Genomic DNA, 24,815 nt, shown 5'->3' with positions numbered 1-24,815 from the left:
ACTTTAAACATGTTGAAAATTTTTGGCGACCTATGACGGGTGCCGGCAATCGCCGAAAAAGCCGCATAAGTGTCACAGGTCCTTTAGAGAACAAAATATTATGCAAATACTCAGCAGGTCAGGCAGTTTCGGTGGAAAGAGAAATAGATCTAATGTTTCGGACTTGCATCTGCAGTTTTAGATTCTTCAAACAGTCTTCAATCCTTATCAGTAGGTGAATCTTGGTGATATGGTTCATACCATTTTACTGGTCTGTTACATTGAAATTGCTGAATGTGTAATTGCCAACATTTATCTTTTGAAGGTAACAGGCTAATGGTTAGTTTTGTTAACTATGTGGTACAAATGCAATAGGACTATAGTGGAATTTAGTTTTAGACTTTCGAAATACAGTGTGGAAACAGGTTCTTCGTCCCACTGATTCCACACCGACCAGCGATCTCCCAGTACACTGACACTATCCTGCACACTAGGGATAATTTTCAATTTTTACTGAAGCCAATTAACCTACAAATATGTAAATCTTTGGAGTGTGGGAGGAAACCGGAGCACCAGGAGAAAATCCACGTGGTCACAGGGAAAATGTACAAACTCCGTACCGATAGCACCGGTGGTCAGGATCGAACTCGGGTCTCTGGTGCTGTAATCGCTGCACCACTGTCACCCTCCAGTGTAGCCTAGACTAGAGTGTTGCGGAGTGCCAATGAATCTTGTTCAATAATGGTTGTATCTTCATTTGATATTATACAAGGGAAATTCACTGTTTTCACATTGTTTTCATTCATTTTTATTTGTTTTTTGACATTCCAAAAATCTCATAGTTAGTCATTTAAAGGATAAACATGAGGGCCAAAGGGCAGCACAGTGGTGCAGCTGGTAGGGGTGCTGCCTCACAGCATCAGAGACCCAGGTTCCATCCTGACCTCGGGTGCTGTCTGTGCAGAGTTTTCACGTTCCACCTGTGACCACGCAGGCTTCCTCCGGCGCTCCCACTTCCTCCCAGATCTCAAAGACGTGATGGTTTGTAGGTTGTAAGCTGGCCTCTGTAAATTGCCCCAAATATGTAGGAAGTGAATGCAAAAGTGAGATAACACAGAATGAAAGTGACCAAGTGATCGATTGATGGTCAGCATGTACTTGGCTTGGTTCATAGCAAAATATATATTTGTGTATAGGAGCAGGGAGGTTCTACTGCAGTTGTACAGGGTCTTGGTGAGACCACACCTGGAGTATTGCGTACCGTTTTGGTCTCCAAATCTGAGGAAGGACATTCTTGCCATAGAGGGAGTGCAGAGAAGGTTCACCAGACTGTTTCCTGGGATGTCAGGACTTTCATATGAAGAAAGACTGGATAGACTCGGCTTGTACTCACTAGAATTTAGGAGATTGAGGGGGGGATCTTATAGAAATGTACAAAATTCTTAAGGGGTTGGACAGGCTAGATGCAGGAAGATTGTTCCCGATGTTGGGGAAGTCCAGGACAAGGGGTCACAGCTTAAGGATTGAAGGGAAATCCTTTAGGACCGAGATGAGAAAAACATTTTTCACACAGAGAGTGGTGAATCTCTGGAACTCTCTGCCACAGAAGGTAGTGGGGGCCAGTTCATTGGCTATATTTAAGAGGGAGTTATAACCATATAACCATATAACAATTACAGCACGGAAATAGGCCATCTCGGCCCTACAAGTCCGTGCCGAACAATTATTTTCCCCTAGTCCCATCTATCCGCACTCAGACCATAACCCTCCTAAAAAAAAAATGTACTTCTCACAGGTTTTGATATTTCTTCAGTTTTGGTAAAGGTAGAACCTTAATTAGTTGCAATTGGTTTATAATCTTCAATAGTCCCGTAGTGTGGCTCTAACATGTACCGTACTTCCCTTTCTAAAAATGTCACCAGGTCTGGTAGCCTGGCTACTGGGTTCCTCTCTTCCAATATTTCACCAGCTTTATCTCTCCACTTTTCTCTCAGTCTTCTGGGCAACTTGCCAATGATGACGTATTACTTGCAAGATTCATTTCTTCCATGTGGCCGAGATTTTCCATCGAGCTGCAACAACCTCTCAGAAATATTGCATATTTACTCAATGCTTTCCCATCTTCTGGTTTGATTTCTTTCCAAGCATGGGCCTTCTCCATGTATGCATTAGCAATCCTCCGTTCATTACCAAAAATGTTAGATGTTAGAGTTAGATGTGGCCCTTGTGGCTAAAGGGATCAGGGGGTATGGAGAGAAGTCAGGTACGGGATACTGAGTTGGATGATCGGCTATGATCATATTGAATGGCGGTGCAGGCTCGAAGGGCTGAATGGCCTACTCCTGCACCTATTTTCTATGTTTCTATGTTTCTATGGTGGGGAGAAGGGCCTGATTTCATGCTGTATTGATGAGCCAAAAACAAACTGTTGGAGGAACTCAGCATCTGTGGAGGGACATGGACAGATGACGGTTCGAGTGAGGACCTTTCTTCCATTCTGAAGAAGGACCCCAACCAAAATGTTGCCTATCCTGTCCCGCCACTGATGCTGCCTGATCCACTGAGTTCCTCCAACAGTTTGTGTTTTGTTCAGGTTTCCAGCATCAGCATTTTCTTGTGTCTCCGAACACAAGATTTAGTCAGGTTATTGTTCGTAAATAGGCAGCTCAATCTATTTTTTCAAATTTAGCATGCACTCAATCACTTGTTATCCACAAAAACACCAAAGACATTTTTTTTAAAGCCTATTTATAGTCAAGAGTAAAGAGTTTTATTGTCATATATGTCCCGGATAGGACAACAAAATTCTTACTTGCTGCAGCACAACAGAATATGTAAACATAGTACATAACAGGAGAAAAAAAAAAGTTCAGTGCATGTCTATACACATGCACACATACTCAATAATACCTGAGCATTACCAGAACATAATAGTATTGATGAAGGTGAAGTGGTTCCAAGATAGAAGATTTGGGTGACTGAACTGTACAGTCAATGAACTCGACAAGCTCACCGGTGGAGAAACAAGGAACTGCAGATGCTGGTTTATACCAAAGATAGACACAAAGTGCTGGAGCACTCCGTTGCCAGAGTGAGGCCACAGGCAAATTGGAGGAACAGCACCTCATATTTCCCTTGGGTTGTTTACTACCCAGCGGTATGAACGTTGCTTCTCTAATTGTAAGCAACTTCTGCTAACACTCTCTTACCACTTTTACCCTTCCTCCTCCCTAGTTGTTTAGGCAGGACCACAATTCACAACAGTGTATCTCTCTTGAGATCACACCTTCCCCAGCCAACAATTTAATCTTTTAATATTTTACCTTGTATGTATCGTTAGCTTTTAGAAATGTTTGAATGCTGCACTGACTGGCTGACATTTTTAAATTTCGTTGTACATGGTTCATGTTACAATGACAATAAAGAAACTATTCTATTCTATTCTACAATGAGCTTACCAGGGAACCACACTGCCTGATGCCATCTCTTGCTGATCCTGATTTGTCCTGAACTTTTCTCGCTTCCAATTCTCCCCCCCCTTCCAGTCCAAAGAATGGTCCCGACTAGAGATGTTGCCTGGCCTGCTGTGTCCATCTTTATTGCACTGATGGAGCTTGGATTGTTCAGATGTTTCACTCTTTTCTACAGAGATACTTGTAAACATTGCCTCAGTTGGCAGAATGACACAGGGTGGACAAACTTGTGGAAGCTTACCACTGCCATGTAACATTAAACCTTTCAGTCAAACAATGAAACAAAGCTCCATACAATTTGCCTTTTGCTTTCTTGGTTCCCATTTGAAGCATGGTAAGATTAATTAATCACAGCCATCATTCTCTGACAGTTAATCTTCAGCAGAGCTTACATGTAGCCTTAGCAAATGTACATGCAATGTCACCTCGTCATTCCACATGTACTACACTCATCACTCGTGTCTGAATCACATTATTTTTCCCAAAGAGTTTGATTTGAGGCACAATGACCGCAGTTTATTTTGCTTTTTAGTCCTTTTTGGACTTCAGAGATCCAGTGTTTAAACAGGCCCTTCGGCTCACCGAGTCCGTGCCGACCAGTAATCACTGCGTACACTAGCACTATCCTACATACTAGGGACAATTTACAATGTACAGAAGCTAATTAACCAACAAACCGGTACGTCTTTAGAGTGTGGGAGGAAACAGGAGCACCCGGAGAAAACTCATGTGGTCACTGGGAGAACGTGCAAACTCCATACTGACAGCACCCGTAGTCGGGATCAAACTTGGGTGTCTGGCGCTGTAAGGCAGCAACTCTACCCCTGCAACACTGTGCTGTCCCCAGTTAGTGAAATCTGTAACAACCAGAAACAAGAGCTGCTGGAAGAACTCAATGAGTCAGACAGCAGCTGCAGAGAGAAATGGACAGTCAACGTGATAGCCAATGAACTGGCCTCAACTACTTTCTGTGGCAGAGAATTCCACAGATTCACCACTCTCTGTGTGAAAAATGTTTTTCTCATCTCGGTCCTAAAAGATTTCCCCCTTATCCATAAACTGTGACCCCTTGTTCTGGACATCACCAACATCGGGAACAATCTAGCTTGTCCAACCCCTTAAGAATGTTGTAAGTTTCTATAAGATCCCCCCCCTCAATCTTCCAAATTCTAGCGAGTACAAGCCGAGTCTATCCAGTCTTTCTGAAATCAAACATTGATTTTACGCACGTTTACCAAGTTAGAACACCATTTGTACTAAAACCAGAAATTGCCCGACAGAGAAATAATTAACCTTCCAGATCCCAGACATTCTTCAGAACTAGGAAAGAGAGACAAAACAAATTAGTTTTCAGTCATGGAGAAGGCAGAAAGGGAATGCAGGAGGATGAGGGGTGATCTTATAGAGGTGTACAAAATCATGAGAGAAATAGCTCGAGTAAATGCACAGAATCCCTTGCCTAGAGTAGGAGAATTGAGAAACATAGGTTGTTTTAGGTGAGGGGGTGGGGGATGATTTAATAGGAACCTGAGGGAGTAACTTTATGACACATGGAGCGGTGGAGAGTGTATGGAACGAGCTGCCGGAGGAGGTAGTTAAGACAGATACCATCACAACGTTTATGAAACATTTGGACAGGTACATGGATAGGATAGGTTTAGCGGGATGTGGGTCAAACGCAGGCAGGTTGGACTGGTGTAGATGGGACATGTTGGTCGGTGTGGACAAGTTGGGCCGAAGGGCCTGTTTACACACTGTATAACAATATACTCGATGGATAGGGAGAAGGAAGGGAATATTTTCATTTCCAGTTGGAACAGAGAAGATTACTGACAGGGATTGAGAACGTGTTACTGTGCAAAAAGCAAAGACGAGGAATTTAAAAGTATTTATCAGGTGGAAGACAAGAGGGATGTGAAGTGAGCTCCAGGTCCACACCATTCAATCCTGTATCTCAAGCCCACTCCCACCCACCATACCCAGAGTCCCACACTGCCTTAATAAGGCTCCACCAATGCCCATAGAGCAACACCTTACTCTTGGTTGGTGCATGCAATATTCCCATAGACACAGCCCCAGCCCAACCCATGCTCCAATGCCCACTATCGCCACCATTACTGATGATTCACAGCACCCAGAGACCCTAGTTTGATCCTGCCCTTGGATGCTGTCTGTGTGGAGTTGGCACATTGTCCATATGGCTTTCTTCTGGGTGCTACAGTTATCTCCCACATCCCAGAGACATTTGGGTTTGTAGGATAATTGGTCTCTGTAAATTATCCCAAGTGTGTAGGGAGTGGATGAGTAAGTGAGATAACATTGAACTAGCATGGACTTGTTGGGCTGAAGGGCCTGTTACCATGCTGTAATCAGACAACCGTTAATATGTTCCAGTGTTGCTTGCTTTGTTTCTTATTCAATTTTAATATTGCCATGACAATTGCTGTAATTATAAGAAGGTAGATATATATCTATGAAAAAGAAGGTGAATAGGTGGTCCTGGACTTACGACCATTTCTAAAGAATGATGGTGGGTAAAGAAACTATTTATATTGTATTTGTGAAACGTGTGTATTTGTATCTGGTTTTGTCCGTGTGTGTGTGTCATATTGTGTTTATGTGATTTTAGTTTCAGTTTTAGAGATACAGCGCGAAAGCAGGCCCTTCAGCCTACCGAGTCTGTGACGACCAGTGATCCCTCTACACCAACACTATCTTACACATACTAGGGGCAATTTTATAATAATACCAAGCCAATTAGCCTACAAACCAGTACGTCTTTGGAGTATGGGAGGAAACCGGAGATCCTAGAGAAAACCCACACAGGTCAAGGGGAGAACGTATAAACTCCATACAGACAAGGGTGGGAGATTGCAACCTTCACGTGGTCCGCCCTGTTTCAACTAATGCAATCAACCTGGTATGCTCAATCAAATAAAATCAAATAGAACAAGTTGTCCTACAACTTTAGGACTTGTACGCCATACGCAAGAAGAAGAAGAAGACAAGCACCCTTGGTCAGGATCGAACCCGGGTCTCTGGCGCTATAAGGCAGCAACTCTACCGTTGTGCCACCATGTCATAGGTGTGTAATTTGTATGTTTCACCTGTGTGAGTGTTGTTTGTGTATCTGCTTTGTCAGTGTGTGTGTGTGTATGTGTCAGCAATTTTGAGTGTGTCTATGTTTGCATGTTTATGTGTGTCTGGTATTTTGTTTATGTGCATTTTGTGTTTAAATCCAGCATGGGTGTGTGTGTGTGGTTTCATATTCGCTTTGCCTCGGTGTTTGTGCCTATGTGTTGGTGTATGTATGGGTGCATCTCTGTGTGGTTTTACCTATGTTTTCACATGTGTATACATTTACATATGTTTTTGTCTGTATATCTGTGTGTGTTAGCAGTTTTGTGTGTGTCTATGTGTGTGTGTGTGTCTATGTGTGTATGTGTGTCTATGTGTCTGGTATTTTGCTGCGTGCATTTTGTGTGTGGCACTGTGTGTGTTTCTTCGTGGTTTAATCCATGTTGTGTGTGTATCTGGTTTTACCTGTGTTTTTGTAGGTATGTGTGTGCTTATGTAACTGTAAGCAGTTTTCAATGTGTTCTTATATGTGTCTAACATTTTGTTTCTGTGCACCTTGTGCATTGAACCTGTGTGTGAGTGTGTGTGCTCATGCGTGTGAGAGCGTTTGAGTGAGTGCATGTGTGTGTATTTGGTTTTGTTTGTGTGTGAGAGAGAGAGTGAGAGAGTGTGCATGTGTGTGGTTGTGCGCGTGTTTGAATCTGGTTTTGTCAGTGTGGTATGTATCTGTTTTGTGTGTGTGCGTGTGTGAATGACAGTGTGTGTGTGTGTCAAGTCAAGTCAAGTTTATTTGTCACATACACATACGAGATGTGCAGTGAAATGAAAGTGGCAATGCTCGCAGACTTTTGTGCAAAAGACAAACAACAAAACAACCAAACAAATTATAAACACAATCATAACACACCTATTCTTTTAGTGTGTGTGTGTGAATGAGAGAGTGGGTATGTGTGGGTGTGTGAATGAGAGAGTGGGTATGTATGTGTGTGTGTGTGTGTGTGTGTGTGTTTGTTTGTGTCTGTTTTTGTCTGCGTTTATGTGGTTTCCTCCATGTTTGTATGTCAGTAGTTTTGAGTTTCTATGTTTGTCTGTGTGTCTGGTGTTTTGTTTATGAGCATCTTGTGTGCGGGTGTGTGTTTGTATCTGGTTTTGTGTGTGTGCGTGTTTATATATGATTTGATCTATTTTTTGTGTGTGTGCGGGCAATTTTGAGTGTGTCTATGTTTGTGTGTGTGTGTGTCTGATGTTTTGTTTATGTGCATCGTGTGTGTTGCACCTGAGTGTGTGTGTGTTCCTGCCTGTCACTATATGTGTGTGTGTGTGTGTGTGTCTACCCCGATAGGTGTGCAAATTGCTTGGATTCCTCTAGGACCCGGTGGGAGCGCTGTACACTCGGGCTACGCCGCACGTCAGTGACTGAATGTACACGGAAGAGGAGGAGGCGGAGGCTGCAGCCAGTCAGCGAGGTACAAAGAACTGGGCATTCACCTTTAAATCCGTCCATTTAAACAAAATACTTCCTACTCTCGGCGCCGGCTCCCATGGATCCCACTTACCTGCGCACGGAGGCGGATAAGGAGCAGCGGGCTTAAGCTGACAACCCAGGTAACCGGAGAAATTGCCAGCGTTTGTCTGTTTGTCGCTCTCTCTCCCTTTGCTTGCTGCTAGCCTTTGCGCTGAAAGTGTCAGGTGGCGCAGAGCCACACTGCATCTGAGTGTTTATCTGAATCATTGAGAGGGCCCAGTTACTGCCGTGGCGTCTCGTCTCCCCCTTCCCTCTCCCTCGCAAGGAGAGCGGGGCGCAGGAGCAGGAGCAAGCGGAGACGCAAAGCTCTGTGCTTGGTGGTGGTGGCGGTGTCACGGGCTGTTAGCGTTGAGTGCTGAGCATAATATTGCAACACACTCTCACCAGCCGGAGCATATACACCCACATTGCGTCCAGTCTAGGGGTAAGGCGCAAGCGCGGGACTCCATAGCACAGATATATACATACACTGAGAAAGAAAAAGGGTAGCGGGTTACATTGGACGTAACATTGTTTAATACCCCTGCTTTCTTTTTTCTATTGTTAACAAACCGTGCAACCGGAGGGAGCCGGAGACCCGCTTTAATGCACCAATGTGTTGCCTTCAGCACCTCCAGCTGAACGGTTGTTGCTCAACCCTTCTACCTGCAAATGTCAATGGGATGACATTTAGACAAGAAACATGGTTTGATTCTTCCTGCTATTGAAAGTTGCACTTCTATTTTCTACCGAAGGTCAGCCAGTTCTTACCTACTTCCTCCCAGTGTGGTTTCCAATCTCAGCCACAAGAGGATGAAAGGTACTGCATTCACTCAACAGCCTTCCCATGTATTTCTACGGCCAAATGAATCAACCGCGGCGTTTAGACCTGCGAGAGATTTGCTCGCAGTGTCCCATCGGATGGTGTTTCCCTGAACTCAACATGTGTCTGCGATTGATTCCTGAAATGCGCCGGTTTAGCGATTGATTTCTGAAATGCGCCGGTTTAGCGATTGAACTGGCCTCCAATGCAATGCTTAGCCGTTCTCGGAAGTGTGGGGAACCTCGAGCTTGATAAAGAGCTTGAACACTTGATAAAGTTTAGAGGCAGCAGTGTCTGTACTTCTGGGGAGCTGAGACTTGTACCGGTATGACGGAGATTCCTTCAACATATCAACATTGGGGTTCTTGCATTGTGTCGTTTAAATGGTTTGAACTCCGAGTGCGTGTCAGATGGCGTTGTTTGGAAGGTGTGTACAAATTAAGAAAATAGGCACCGTACAAAGTTGACCCCTCTCGGGCCTGGCGTTGCGGATTGTGCACTCTTGTTGATCTTTTGCCGGGAGACCTGATAGAAGTGTATGCAACAATGAGAGGCATAGATAGTCAGGACCCATTCCAAAGGTAGGATTGTCAATTATCAGAGAGCACAGCTGTAAGGTGGGAGGTCAGGCAACATCGCTGGAGAACATGGATGGGGACAAATCAGGTTGCGACCCTTCTTCAGATCCTATCAGAATGTCTTCACCCAATACATCACCAAACCATGTTCTCCAGAGATGCTGTCTGACCTGCTGAGTTACTACAGCACTGTGTGTCCTTTGTGTATTAACCAGCATCTGCAGTTCTTTGTTTCTACAATGTTTAACGGAGGCAAGAGTGTTTTATTGTCATATGTCCCGGACGGGACAATGAAATTCCTACTTGCTGCAGCACAACAGAATATGTGAATATGTTAACATTATATATAACGGGGGGAAAAAAGAAAAAGTTAAATAAATAACAAATATAGTGCAAATAACAAATAATAATATAGTCTTTTGTAGTTGAGAGCTCATAGCTTATTCGTTGTGTTTAATAGCCCGATGGCTGTCTGGAAGAGCTGTTCCTGAACCTGAACATTACAGTCTTCAGGCTCCTGTACCTTCTTCCTGATGGCAGTGGTGAGATAAGTGCGTGGCCAGGATGGTGCGGGTCCTTGATGATTTTGGCTGCCTTTTTGAGGCAGCGACTACGATAGATCCCTTCGACGGTGGGGAGGTCAAAGCCGGTGATGGACTGGGCAGTGGTCACAACTTTTTGTAGTCTTTTTCACTCCTGGACATTCAAGTTGCCGAACCAGGCCACGATGCAACCAGTCAGAATGCTCTCTACCGTGCACCTGTAGAAGTTTAGGAGAATCCTCTTCGACATGCTGAAACTCCGTAATCTTCTCAGGAAGTGGAGTCGCTGATGTGCCTTCTTTATAATTGCATCAGTGTGCTGGGTCCAGGAAAGATCTTCTGATATATGCACGCCCAGGAATTTGAGATTATTAACCCTCTTCACCATCGTCCCGTTGACATAAACAGGATTGTGGGTCCTCATCCTTCCCCTACTAAAGTCCACAATCAGTTCCTTGGTCTTACTGATGTTGAGAGCCAGGTTGTTGTGCTGGCACCATTTGGTCAGTTGTTCGATCTCACTTCTATACTCTGACTCGTCCCCATCTGTGATTCGTCCAACCACAGTGGTGTCATCGGCGAACTTGATGATGGAGTTCACACTATGACCGGCTACGCAGTCATGGGTATAGAGTGAGTAAAGCAGGGGGCTGAGCACGCAGCCTTGAGGTGCTCCCGTACTAATTGTTACTGAGGATGAAGTGGTTCCTCCAATTCGAACAGATTGTGGTCTGTGGATGAGGAAGTCGAGGATCCAATTGCGGAGGGATGCGCCAAGGCCCAGTTCCGTGAGCTTGGTAACCAGCTTGGAAGGGATGATGGTATTAAAGGTTGAGCTGTAGTCCATAAATTTTCAAGAGAGTTACATTTTGCTCTTGGGGAGAGTGAAATCAAGGGATACGGGGGAAAAACAGGAAAGAGGTACTGATTTTAGATGAACAGCCATGATCAAATTGAATGGCAGTGCTGGCTCGAAGTGCCAAATAGCCTATTCCTGCACCCATTTTCTATGTTTCTATGCTTGAGTATATGGCAATAAAACTCGACCACTTGATTTTGAAGCATTCATGCATGGTTCGAGGTCTCCCATGAGTTGTTTCAAGTTCTCCTGTTCTCTCAGTTACGAGGGAACCGAGGGACATTCAAGATCCATATTCCAACAGCGGGTCTGGCACACCGACCGCGGTGTCAGGGGACCACTTGGAGGGAGAAGCCGCTGAGCCCAAGGTGGGCTGTGGGAGGCATCTCCCCACAGCACAACGGCTGAAGAGGGAGACGGACGACGGTTCGCAGGACAACTACCTACATCAACCGACTCCAACTGGTCCAGAACGCAGCCGCCCGACTCATCACCCACACCAAATCCTGGCATCACATCACTCCAGTCCTCAAACAACTTCACTGGCTTCCCATCTCCCACCGGATCAACTACAAAATCCTGACCCTCACCTACAAAGCCCTCCACCATCTGGCCCCCCCCCATATCTCACTGACCTCCTCTCCCCCTACCAACCCTCGCGGTCCCTCAGATCCACATTAGCCGGTCTCCTCTCCATCCACAAGTCCAACCTCCGCAGTTTTGGGGACAGAGCCTTCTCCAGGGCAGCTCCCAGGCTCTGGAACTCCCTCCCCCAACTGATCCCCAATTCCGTGTCCCTCACCATCTTCCAGTCCCGCCTCAAGACCCATCTCTTCACCTCTGCCTATCCTTAGCCCCACGTCCCCCTCCCTTTTCCTCTGTGCATTAATTACCTCATATTGTGTTTTGTATTGAATTCTGTCTTTACTTTGTGTACTAGTCATGTCTCTACTATTTATTTCTTTCCCCTTACATGTTTTTCCTCTACCTGCTAAATTTTTGTAAGGTGTCCTTGAGACTCTTGAAAGGCGCCCATAAATAAAATGTATTATTATTATTATTAACTCCATAATCCATTTCCCTCCTCTCCCTGCATAGCCATATGAGCATCCAAAAGGACTGTTCCAAGCACTCGCCACCACCCTCTGTAATGAAAAGTTGACATGCACATCTTTAAACTGTGCCCTTCTCACCTTAAATCTGTGCTGTGAACTAGGCAACTGAACCATCCTATAACCAACTAGAGAGAGGTCTTGACCTCCCATCTACCTCATAGGAGACCCTTGGACTATCATTAATTGGATTTTATAGGACTTTATCTTGCACTAAATGTTATTCCCTTTAACCTTTTACCTGTACACTGCGGATGGCATGATCATAATCATGCAAGACTGGATAAAATGCAAGAGCAAGTTTTTCACTCTACCTCAGTACATGTGGTAATAAACTAAACTAAACCAAACCTAAACTGTGGTATTTGAATGCATTTGAGAGACACTGCCGTCTTTTCTTTCATGTGCGCAGTTATTCAGCAGGGACTTGTATATATCAACAATGCTGGGGGATGAGAATGTAAGATCCCAATCTTTAAGCAAGATGCACTTTAATAACAGCTTCTTGCAGTGTTTCCACAGAGGACTGATTATTTGGAATTATCTTCCAGCTGAAGGTAATGCAGTGTAATTATCAAGAACACGGTGAATACCTGGTTAGGAGCAGATGATTAGAATGATTAATTGCTGCAGAGCTTGTTAAGCCAACTCGACTGCCTTGAGTCCTGGCTTACAGGTGGGAGTGGGTGCAGAATTGCATCAAGAGTTATGGGACCAGGAGGGCGTGCTGGGAATGTATCTTTGGAGATTTAAGCCCCTGTCCCACTTAGGAAACCTGAACGGAAACCTCTGGAAACTTTGCGCCCCACCCAAGGTTTTCGTGCGGTTCCCAGAGGTTCTCGGAGGTTTTTGTCAGTCTCCCTACCGGCTTCCATGACCTGCAACCTCCGGCAACAACCTTCAACCTCCGGGAACCGCACGGAAACCTTGGGTGGGGTGCAAAGTCTCCAGAGGTTTCCGTTCAGGTTTCCTAAGTGGGACAGGGGCATATTAGAAAAGGAAGCTTTTGCGGGAGATTTAAAAAAAAAACAGACTGGTATTAAACCGATATGAGAAACTATCTGTTTGTAGACACCAATCGTTAACGAATCCTTCATGCAAACCCTTGAAAAACCTTCCGATTTAGAGTGGCACATTGGCACAGCAGTAGAGTTGCAGCCCCGCAGTGCCAGAGACCTGGGTTCAATCCTGACTATGGATGCTCTCTGTACATTCTCCACGTGATCACATGGATTTTCTTCAGATGACTTTTGACTCAAACATTGCGGAAACGGGTCCTTCGGCCCACTGATCCTGTGCGGACTGGCAACCACCCTTGTACACTAGCACTATCTTACATACTAGGGGCAATGTACAATTTTACCAAAGCCAAATTAACCTAGAAACCTGTACTACTTTGCAGTGTGGGAGGAAACTGGAACACCCAGAGAAAACCCACGAGGTCACAGTGTGAACGTACAAACTCCATAGAGACAGCACCCATAGTCAGGATTGAACCTGGATCTTTGGCGCTGTAAGGCAGCAACTCTACTGCTGCACCACTGTGCTGGGTGCTCCAGTTTCCTTCCACACTATAAAGGTTTGTAGGTTAATTTGACGGTTAAAATAGTAAATTGCCCCCAGTGTGTGTATGATAGTGTTAAGTGTGCCGGGTGATCGCCGGGGCGTGGACTCATTGGGCCGAAGGGCATTTTTCATGCTACAGTCTGGAAGTTTGCTCAGAGAAGACTGAGCACAGAATGAGCAGGAGACAAAGGTTCACTGTTGACATCTGATGATTAGATGGGACAAAAGGTCTTTGCAGTTTCAACAGCACAATGGATGGTGCAGTGGAGCAGCTGGTAGAGTTGCTGCCTCACAGTACTAGAGACTAGGGTTTGAACCTAACTTTGTGCTGTCTGTGTGGAGTTTGCACGTTCTCCCTATGACCTCTTGTTTCATCTACGTGATCTGGATTCTTACCACATCCCAAAAACATACTGGTTTCTATGTTTGTGTTTATATTTAATTGAGTTTATTGGTGTCACTTACTGTGGGCAGTGAAGAGCTTTGTGTTACGTACAACCTAGTCAGCAATAAAGACTATACTTTGTCACAAACTGTACTTTATAACATGTAATGCAAGATGATTCCAGTAAAGTTCGATTTTTAAAATTAGTCTGAGGGTCTCCAATGAGGTCATTGTTAGGTTGATTAGCCTCTATAAATTTCCCCAAATGTGTAGAGAGTGGATGAGATAATGGGATAACATAGAACTAGTGTGATCGGGTGATCAATGGTTGGCGAGGATTCCATGTTTTCTCTTTCAAACCATCAACCTGAGATGTGCCAAGATTTGAAATGGGAGCAATGATCTGTGTGTAGTAAAAGGAGGTGACATTTCAGAATAATAGGGTAACATTTCTAGAAAGTGAAATGTACAACAAAGAAAACAACCAAGCAGTTTGGTGATTTTTTTTTTTCACACCTTTGTGACAAAAATATCAGAACTGGAGACCAAACCACAAGAAAGATGATTGTACATATTTACCGATGACTCTAAAGCAAATGGTATCGTGAAGATCGTTATCAAAAATTACAGCAGGATATTGATCGGTTGGACAAGTAGGTTGAGGAATAGTTAATGAAGTTTATTGCAGATAAGTGTGAGGTGTTGTATTTTGGGAAGTCAAACCAAGACAGGACCTTCACGGTGAATGGCAGGGCCCTGGGGAGTGTGGTAGAGCTTGGAGTGCAGGTACATAGTTCCTTGAAAGTGGCATTACAGGTAGATTGGATGGTTAAGACTGCTTTTATTACATTGGCCTTCATCAGTCACGATATTGAGTATAGAAGGCCTGGGTGAAATTTTAACATGGGTAGGGACGGATTTAACCAAGGGTGATAGGATGGAGTCAAGGTATGTGGAAATGAGTTCAGTAGGGCACGGGCAGGCAGAGACAATGGGTCTACCGGGACAGTCGGGTTTGTGGATTTTGGGGAGAAGGTGAAATCAGGCCGTGTGGGGCTGGGGAACGATGAGGTTGGTGGCTCAGGGGGAGGGAAGGGTGTCGATGAAGTCAGTGATGGTGCTAGAGATAGTGGCCTGGTGCTCGTCAGTGGGGTCATGGTCCAGGGGTAAGTAGAAGGAGGTGTCCGAGAGGGCTGAAGTGTTTCGGTCCGAAATGTTGCCTATTTCCTTAGCTCCATAGATGCTGCTGCACCCGCTGAGTTTCTCCAGGATTTTTGTGTGCCTATTGAGCATAGAAGTTGGGGTGTTATGTTACAGTTGTACACGGCGTTAGAATTTGGAATATTGTGTTCAGTTTTGGTCACCCTGCCATAGGAAATATATGATTAAGCTAGAAAGAGTGCAGAGAAGATTTACAAGGATGTTTGCCAGGTCTTGAGGGCCTGAGCTATAGGTTGAGGTTGGGCAGGCTAGGACTCTATTCCGAGGAGGATGAGAGGTTGATCTTACAGAGGCGTATACGATCATGAGGGGAATAGAAAGTGTGAAAGCATTGAGTCAGTTGCCCAGAATAGGGGAATCAAGAACCAGAGGACATCAGGTTAAGTTGAGGGGAATGTTTTAATAGGAACTTGATGGGAAACTTTTTCCACATAGTGTAGTGGGTATATAGAATGAGCTGCCAGAAGTGGTGGTTGAGGTGGGTACTCTAACAACACTTAAAGACTTTCGGACTGATAGGAAACATTTAGTGAAATATGAGCCAATTGTGGGCAGGCAGACAGGACTAGCATGGATGAGGCATTTTAGTTGGCATGGTCCTGTTGGGCCAAATTTCTGTGCAGTATAACTCTGACCTTTCTTTGTATCCTTTGGGCACCAAATTAAATGTAAGGGGAAGAAAACATACCCGGAAGAATTATTCTAGTTTCCTAAAAAAAAAAGATGAATAATTGGCTTGGTATATGAAAAATTCACTAATAAGGGTCTCGACCCAAAACATCACCGATCCATTTTTTCCAGGGATGCTGCCTGACCCATTGAGTTACTCCAGCATTTTGTGTCCATCTTTGGTATATATCAACATCTGCAGTTCATTTTTATTACACATGTATTCTCATAGTCCAATTGCTCAATGCATAAGCAAGACAAATAGACATCAAGGCTACATGTTTTAATGAAGTGCATTCTCTGTTCCTGTTACAGAGAATAATGCAATCATGGAAGAGGAAGCCATTTGATTCATTGTTTCTCACTCAACAAGAAAAATAATGTTTGGCTTCTGACCAAACTGTTTCTTCAGGTGCAGTTCAAAGAAATGCAGTTAAACGTTTCCACGTAGCCTCGTAGCGCTAGAGACCAGAATTCAAACCTGACCTTGGATGCTGTCCCTGTGGAGTTTGCACGTACTCCCTGTGACCGCGTGGGTTTTCCCTGGGTGCCCTGGTTTCTCCCACATCCCAAAGATGTGCACGTTTGGAGGTTGATTGGCCTCTGTAAATTGCCTCTAATGTATAGGGCGTGGATGACAAAGTGAGATAACATAGAACTCGTGTAAACGGGTGATCGATGGTAGGCTTGGACCTCATAAGCTGAAGGGCCTGTTTTCATGCTGAATCTTTTAATCAATCAATTTCTCTTTACAAGGTTGGAGGTAGAGTGTTAGTCCATGAAATCTGTGCCTGCTTGTAGTTCAAACCATTCCCTACTATTTTTCTTTGTAAGCTATTCTTCCCCCATTAGTTTCGGTATTGGTTTACTCAAGTCATGTATGATACGGTGATAAACATTGTTTTGCATGTTATCCAGTGTAATCGTATCGTATGTAGAAACAAAGAACTGCAAATGCTGATTTGTACCAAAGACAGACACAGAGTGTTAGAGTAACAGCGGGTCAGGCAGCATCTCTGTAGAAAAAGATTGGTTAACCCTTCTTCAGATTGAATCGTATTTCTCAAAAATATATTTTCTCTTTGGCAGTTTGCATCTGTGTTTACATGTATGCCATTTGAATTGGAAAAGCAATCTCTGAGTGGGATAACATAGAACTAGTTTGAACAGATGATCGACAGCCAGCATGGTCTCAATGGGCCAAAGGGCCTGTTTCTATGCTGCATCTCTAAACTAAACTAAAGTACTTTTTTTTGGCTGAGGATTATTTTGTTATTGCTGGTAATCAAACCGATAGAGCTGTTGTTTCACAGCACCGGAGACCAGGGTTTAATCCTGACCTCTGATACTGTCTATGAGGAATTTGCACATTCTCCCCGTGATTGCGTGGATTTCCTCATGGTACTCCAGTTTCCTCCCACATCCCAAAAGGTTTGTTGCTTAATTGGACTCTAAACTTGCCTTCAGTATGTAAAACAGAATAACAGAACTTGTCTGAATGATGATCGATGGTTGGTGTAGGCTCAGTGGGCCACAGGGCTTGATTCCACAATGCATCTCTGAACTAAAGAGGGTCTGAAGAAGGGTCTTAAAATGAAACCTAACCTATTCCTTTTCTCCAGAGATGCTCATGAAGTCATAGTCAAATGGTGATTCAGTGTGGTAACAGGCCCTTCCATCCAACTTGCCTACACCAGCCAACAATGTTCCAGCTACACTAGTCCTACCTGCCCGCGTTTGGACAATATTTATCTTAACCTGTCCCATCCGTCTAACTGTCACTTAAATGTTGGGACAGTCCCTGCCTGCCTAGATGCTGTCTGATCAGCTAAGTTACTCCAGTGTTTTGTGTCTATCTTGGGTTTAATACACATTTAAATACATTAGTTTTTCCATCAGTCCCTAACAATGGTGGGTGAGACTTTGAGATAGACCAGGGCTATTGATTATAGATGCTCCAGTTAGCCAAGTATAACTCTTATTTAATGGGTTTCTAGGTCTTGACCATTTTGGGGATTACATTTTCTGATTGAACTTGTTGGTTGAATGGATAAAAGTTTTATAAAATATAGAGAGATTACAGAGGAGATTACAGAGGAGTACAGAGGAGATATAAAAAATAGAGAGAGTACAGAGGAGGGTTACTCTACTAGAATGTTGCCTGGGTTTCAGCAACTAAGTTACAGAGAAAGGTTTGAACAAGTTAGGGCTTTATTCTTTGGAGCGCAGAAGGTTAAGGGGGGACTTGATAGAGGTTTTTAAAATGATGAGAGGGATAGACAGAGTTGACGTGGAAAAGCTTTTCCCACTGAGAGTAGGGAAGATTCAAACAAGGGGACATGACATGAGAATTAAGGGACTGAAGTTTAGGGGTAACATGAGGGGGAACTTCTTTACTCGGAGAGTGGTAGCTGTGTGGAATGAGCTTCCAGTGAAGGTGGTGGAGGCAGGTTCGTTTTTATCATTTCAAAATAAATTGGATAGTTATATGGATGGGAAGGGAATGGAGGGTTATGGTCTGAGCGCAGGTATATGGGACTAGGGGAGATTATGTGTTCGGCATGGACTAGAAGGGTCGAGATGGCCTGTTTCCGTGCTGTAATTGTTATATGGTTATTATATGGTTTTATTACCTGGGTTCTGGGATCTTGGCCTGTTTTTTAATAATTAATTCCTTGATCCTTTTCCATTTTTTTGTATGTGAATACCTTTGACAAGAAGCCATGAGCAGCATTCAGTATTTGTGCTGCTTGGTTTTGTGACTTTATTTACTGGGTCATTTGGAATGTACATGTTTAATCAAACAATTGAGATGTCAATACTTTATAATCCTTTATTTGCTTAGAGATACAGCATGGAAAGAGGCCCTTCGGCCTACCGAGTCCCATAATGACCTACAATTGCCTGTTCACACTAGTTCTATGTTACCCCATGTTCTCATTCACTCTACACATTAGAGGCAATTTTACAGAAGCACAATAAACCACACATCTTCGAAAGTGAGAGAAAACTGGAGGAAGTGCAAGTGGTCATGGAGAATTGTGCAAACGCCACATAAACAGATAGATGAGGTCAGAATCGTTGAAGTGACCTCAGATGGACGAGGTCAGAATGGAGCCTGGGTCTCTGGTGCTTTGAGACAGCACCTCTCCCAGTTGTGCCCATCTGCTGCTGCTAAATTTTCAAAATTGAGAGGCCATAATAATTCATAAGATTTCTTTTAAGATCAGGTGGGTTGTTAAACAATAATTGTCACAGGACCTTAAAAGTGATGAGATGGAAAATAGTCACAATTTCAACCATTCAAAGGTGTCGCGCGGAAACCCAGTTAACTTTCTAAGCAAATTTCACTCTGTGGCACGGGTGCAACCTAGCACTTGATCATATGCCAATGTGAAATTTTCTACCCCTCTATTAGCCATTATCAGAGATGCAGCATGGAAACAGGCCCTTCGGCCCACTGTATCAGTGCCGCCCAGCAATCAACCGTACACTAGCACTATCCTACACACAAGGGACAATTAACCTACAAAGCTGTGCGTCTTTGGAGTGTCGGGGAAAAGTGGAGCATCTGGAGAAAACCCATACAGTCACGGAGAATGTACAAATTCCATACAGACAGCACGTATAGGTACGATTGAACCCGGGTCTTTGGCAATGTAAAACAGCAACTCTACTGTTGTGCCGTTGAAGTTGGTGCCAGAGGTTTCCTCTGCCTCTACAGGGAATGATGTTCTGCAACATATTCCAGAATATTCCTCAGTAATCTACAGTCATTCAAGAATATGATTTTTGTCATCGCTTTGCAGCATCGGGGGCAAGCCAGTTTTTAATGGACTTTCGGTTTAACGTTGCATTCCCTCTGGCCCACAAACGCTTTATGCAGATATTCATTCTGTCACGTAATTAGTTAGAAATGCTGACTTCCCCCTCTCTCTTTTCTCTGCTCGCCCCCCTGTGCACACACATTTCTCCCACTTCCCTTCCCCCCCCCCCCCCCCCCCCCCCCCCCCCCCCCCCCCCCCCATCTTTCAGTCTCTCCCCCCTCTTGTCCTCTTCCACCCACATCCCTCTTCTGGTTTTATATTTCTCCTCTCCTTATCTGCCACCCTTTTGTCTCATTTTCATCTCTAGCCCTTGTCCATACATTTTCCAATCAATACCACCTTACCTTTATCCATCTATCACGGACTAACCAGCTGAGTTACTCAGACAATTTTGTCGACCTGTTTCCGCACTGTACCTCTAAAGCCTAAAAGTAAAGTCTGTATAGTTGATTTCATCCTCTAGTTTAAGCTTGTACCTTTTGATTTCAGCATGTGTCCAATTCTTAAAATATCTGTTTAAATGTTAATTTAATTTATACATTTTACTTCCTAACTTGCTGGTTGAATAACTTATTTGAACTGATGCCTGACAACACTTTCATCATTGTTCAACTTCTGTCAAGGGGAAGCTATACTCACCCTCGTTTCACTTCACCCTCTCACACCCTCGACCACACAGTTGCAGCATGGGATTAGAATACTAATATAAACGTCTCTTCTATTTATCTCCTCCAAAGCCGATTTGTTACTACCATCTATGAGAAAGAAGCGAGTGTTACCAAACTTCTGAATTCTCTGGGGTGGAACCCTCTCCAAGACAGGCGTGAAGCTCACCGTTTGACCTGTTTTTACAAAATGTTAAATGGTCAGCTCGACATAGATTACAAGACCTACATCAAACCCAAACCAATTAGGAGCAGACGAGGACATTCGATCCAATTTGTGATTCCAGCTACCAAGACAGATGTGTACAGTAATTCGTTCTTCCCCCACACAATTAAAGCAAGGAATAATCTCCACCCTACTATAGTTACCCAACCAGATGCAACTAAATTTAAGGTAGCTCTTTCTTCCTAATAACCCTTTCTGGCTTAAATCCTCCCTCCACCACCTCCAGTTTAAATTCCATTTGGAACATTTTGGAGAACCAAGAAGAACAGATCTCAACCCGAAACGTCACCCATCCATTTTCTCCATAGATGCTGCCTGTCCTGCTGAGTTACTGTCTAATTTAGTGCCTAACTTCAGTGTAAACCAGCATCTGCAGTTCCATCCCACACAGATATTGGTCACTTCGCAGAGATTACTGGGTCTTTATGCTTGGTTTTTATGCGAGGACAGTGACAAATGCCTTCACTTCATTGTTAACCATATCCAGACTCATTCTTTTGGGCCATCATATACTTTACTGCATTGTTTTTTTGCATTGGAGACCACTTGCAAATATTGATTATGCTTTGACATCACATGGAATAGCCAGCTTCATGAAATGAATTCTCCAGCTGGAAAACAAATGTCTTAATTAATTCAAACCATAACAAGACAAGTGAACTAGGGAAGTGTGAGCAAAACACAAGGTCCTGGGGGAACTCAATGGTCGGGCAACATCTGTGGAGGGAGGGCAGTTAACGTTTAAGTCTGAGAGGAATCCTGATCCAAAACATTAAATCTGAGGAAGAGTCTCAACCTGAAACATTGCCTGTCTGATAAGTGTGGAGATACAGTGTGGAAACAGGCTATTCAGCCCACTGAGTTTCTGCCAACCAATGATTACCCATACCACAGTGGTGTAGTGATAGAGTTGCTGCATGACCCTGGTTCTATCCTGACCATGGGTGCTGTCTGAACAAAGTTTGCACCTTCTCCCTGCGACCGTTTGAGTTTTCTCGGGGTGCTCCGGTTTCCTCCCACACTCCAAAGACGTGCAGAAGCCAATTAACCTGCACGTCTCGGGGTGCTCCGGTTTCCTCCCACACTCCAAAGACGTGCAGGTTAATTGGCTTCTGTAAATGTTTAATTGTCCCTAGTGTGTAGGACGGTATTGGGGTACGGGGTAATTGGTGTGGGTTGGTGGGCTGAAGGCCTGTTTCCATGCTGTATCTCTAAACTAAACTTGTTTCAATTGAATATAAAGATGATTTAATATAACAACATTTGACAACACTTATGTTTGACATAATTAATTTTAGTAGCTAATGTATAATAAATGACAACCTCCATGTACAGCCAGTTAGAAAATGTTTTCAATTAGAACAGGAGTGAAGAGTATTTTCTTTCTAAATCATCAGTGCACGAGGGTGCTTTGCAACTTCAGTGATGGAATACACCAACAGGTGCTACTTATTCCGACAACAAACAGCCAATGTGTTTTGGAACACAAGCTATTCATCAGTTTTGTCAGGCTCACCGTTCATTCTTGCACAAAAGCTCAGACACAATGCATTCATGTCTTGTGTTGCACAGACTCGACTCCCTGCTCCAAAACACAAGCACTATCTGCTGTAATACATGTGTCCTTACACTGCAACCGCACACCAAGGGAGGAAACAAAGATCTCGGAGAAAACCCATGCAGGTCATGGGGACAACGTATAAACTCAGTAAAGACGGCGCCCATAGTCAGGATCAAACCCGGGTCCTCAGCACTGCATGCGCTGTAAGGCCCCTGTCCCACTTAGGAAACCTGAACAGAAACCTCTGTAGACTTTGCGCCCCTACCAAGGTTTCCGTGCGGTTACCGGAGGTTGCAGGTGGTTGCCGGAGGTTGCAGGTAGTGGAAGCAGTAGGGAGACTGACAAAAACCTCCGGGAACCGCACGGAAACCTTGGGCGAGGAGCAAAGTCTCCAGAGGTTTCCGTTCAGGTTTCCTAAGTGGGACAGGGGCATAAGGCAGCAACTCTACTGCTGCACCTCCATGCCGCCCCAAAGTTACATAGGCATTGGAGCTTTTTTTTAAATGGCATTTTATTCTATTTCTGCAACCTAATCTTTATCTCTAGTGTCAAACATACATTTCTCTTCCTGTGGCCATAATTTTATGGCTTTTTTGCAATAATGTGTCATTTTGAGAGTTGGTGCCTCGCCTCAAATTCATGTTTGCTGCAAACGTTTTCTTCAGTATATGGCTTGTCATTTAGAGTCATGGAGTCGAGCAGCATGAAAACAGGCTCCTTGGCTAGACTTGCCCATGTGGACCAAGATGCCCCATCTACACTAGTCCCATCTGCCTGTATTTTGTCCATATCCCTCGACACCATTTCTATCCATGTATTTGTCTAAATGTTTTTTTATTATAATACCTGCCTTAACTACCTCCTCTGGCAACTCGTTCCATATACTCACTGCTCTCTACATTTGTTTACCTTGGTTAGCACACGCATTGCTATACCAAACCAATCTTAAGTATGCTAGACAAAAATGCTGGATAAACTCAGCAGGTGAGGCAGCATCTATGGATGCTGCCTCACCTGCTGAGTTTCTCCAGCATTTTTGTCTACTTTTGATTTTTCCAGCATCTGCAGTTCTTTCTTAATCTTAAGCATGCTATTCACATTCAGTATTTGTAAGCAATTCTTTCTGACCTGTAATAGTAGAGGGCTGGGCTAAGGTTACATGCCTTGACCTGACCCAAATCCAAATGCTTTTCCATTTACAAAATGGTGTATGTTATTGACTCAAACCTAAAACATCACCATGTCTCTTCAGGGTTGGATTGCATAATTAGCTTCTGCACTCTAAAGGGGCAGCATAGAAACAGGCCCTGCGGCCCATTTAGTTCATGCTGACCAGCAATCACTCATTCCCACTAGTTCTATGTTTCGCTGAACACCTTCGTTCAGTTCACCCTGGCCTGTGCGATCTCCTGGTTTCCAAACACTTTAGCTTCTTTTCTCAGTCCCTATCCCATACTGACCTTTCTGTCCTGAGCCTTCTCCACTGTCAAAGTGAGGCCTAATGCAAATTGGAGGAACAGCACCTCAAATTTCACTTGGGCAGCTTGCACCCCAGCGTTATGAATATTGATTTATTTGACTTCAGGTGACCCTTGCATCCTCTTTCTCTCTGTCCCTCCCCCACCCGAGGTGTCGTACTAGTTCCACTTCCCAACAGCCAACAATGGACCATTGTGGGCTCCACCTTTCCTTGATCACTGTTGCTGGCTTTGATCTGTCTTTTTGCAAATCTTTCATTAATTTGTTCAATGTACATTTCCATACATCTCGTTTCCCTCTCCCCAGACTCTGCCCCGGAATGTCCCGCATTCCTTTTCTCCAGAGATACTGCCTGTATTACTCTGTATAACTGAGTTACTCCAGCTTTTTTTTTGTCTACCTTCAAACTTATATGTCTTTAGAATGTGGAAGGAAACCGGAGCAGCCGGAGAAAACCAATGTGGTCGCAGGGAGAAAGTACAAACTCCGTATAGACAGCACCCAAAGTCAGGATCGAACCCGGGTCTCTGGCGCTGTGAGGCAGTAACTCTACCACTGTGCCACCCTGTTGCCTATAGTAGTGTAAAATAGAGATGTGAAACTTATCAGGATGGAGGGGTGCAGAGAATTTTGGAGGCTTCCTGGTGAACTAAAGGTTACAGATATTATGATGAATGGAATCATGCAGGGATTTAAACACAGGAGAGACAGTCAGGAATCAAGAGTGTTTAATTGTCATTTGCACTGTGACTGGAACCATGACATTCTTAATGTTGTAGCTTTGTAGACATATTAAATGCACCAGCAGAAGATTAGAGGGTTTCGGCTACAAGGGGAGGTTGGGTAAACTTGTAATGTTTTCTCCAGAATTGTGGGAGGTTAAGAAAAGACTTGATAGAAGTATGTACAATTATGAGATGAGTAGATAGGGAAGACAGTCAGAACCTTTTTCCCCCAGGGTGGAAATGTTCAACAATAGAGGGCATAGCTATAAACTGAGAGGAGGAGAGTTTAATGGGGATGTGTGGGGCAAATGTATTTTTTTACACAGAGAGTGGCGGGGGCCAGGACCATATTGCCAGGGGTCGTGGTGGAGGCAGATACGATAGTATCTTGGCATCTTGCTCGACACAGACATTGTTGTTTGAAGGGACCGTTCATGTGCGATACTGTTCTATCTATCTATCTATCTATCTATCTATCTATCTATCTATCTATCTATAAAACTCAAATCAGTCCGCCTGCAGTACGGATCCCTTCCTGCCTTT

General features: G+C 44.0%; 1 protein-coding gene across 2 annotated transcripts in view; it reads left to right on the top strand.

Moving 5' to 3' along the window:
• The first annotated feature begins 7,514 nt into the window (after window positions 1-7,514).
• The window catches only part of ccser1 (coiled-coil serine-rich protein 1), a 1,187,217-nt gene continuing 1,169,916 nt past the window's right edge, over window positions 7,515-24,815 (top strand). For both annotated transcript variants that reach the window (XM_055641555.1, XM_055641564.1), the window contains exon 1: window positions 7,515-8,135. The gene's annotated coding sequence lies outside the window, so the exon portion shown is untranslated. The remainder of the gene's footprint in view (window positions 8,136-24,815) is intronic.

The sequence above is a fragment of the Leucoraja erinacea genome, chromosome 1, assembly GCF_028641065.1.
Source record: "Leucoraja erinacea ecotype New England chromosome 1, Leri_hhj_1, whole genome shotgun sequence".
In the NCBI taxonomy this organism is placed as follows: Eukaryota; Metazoa; Chordata; class Chondrichthyes; order Rajiformes; family Rajidae; genus Leucoraja; species Leucoraja erinaceus.
This window is presented reverse-complemented; position numbering and strand designations above follow the sequence as displayed.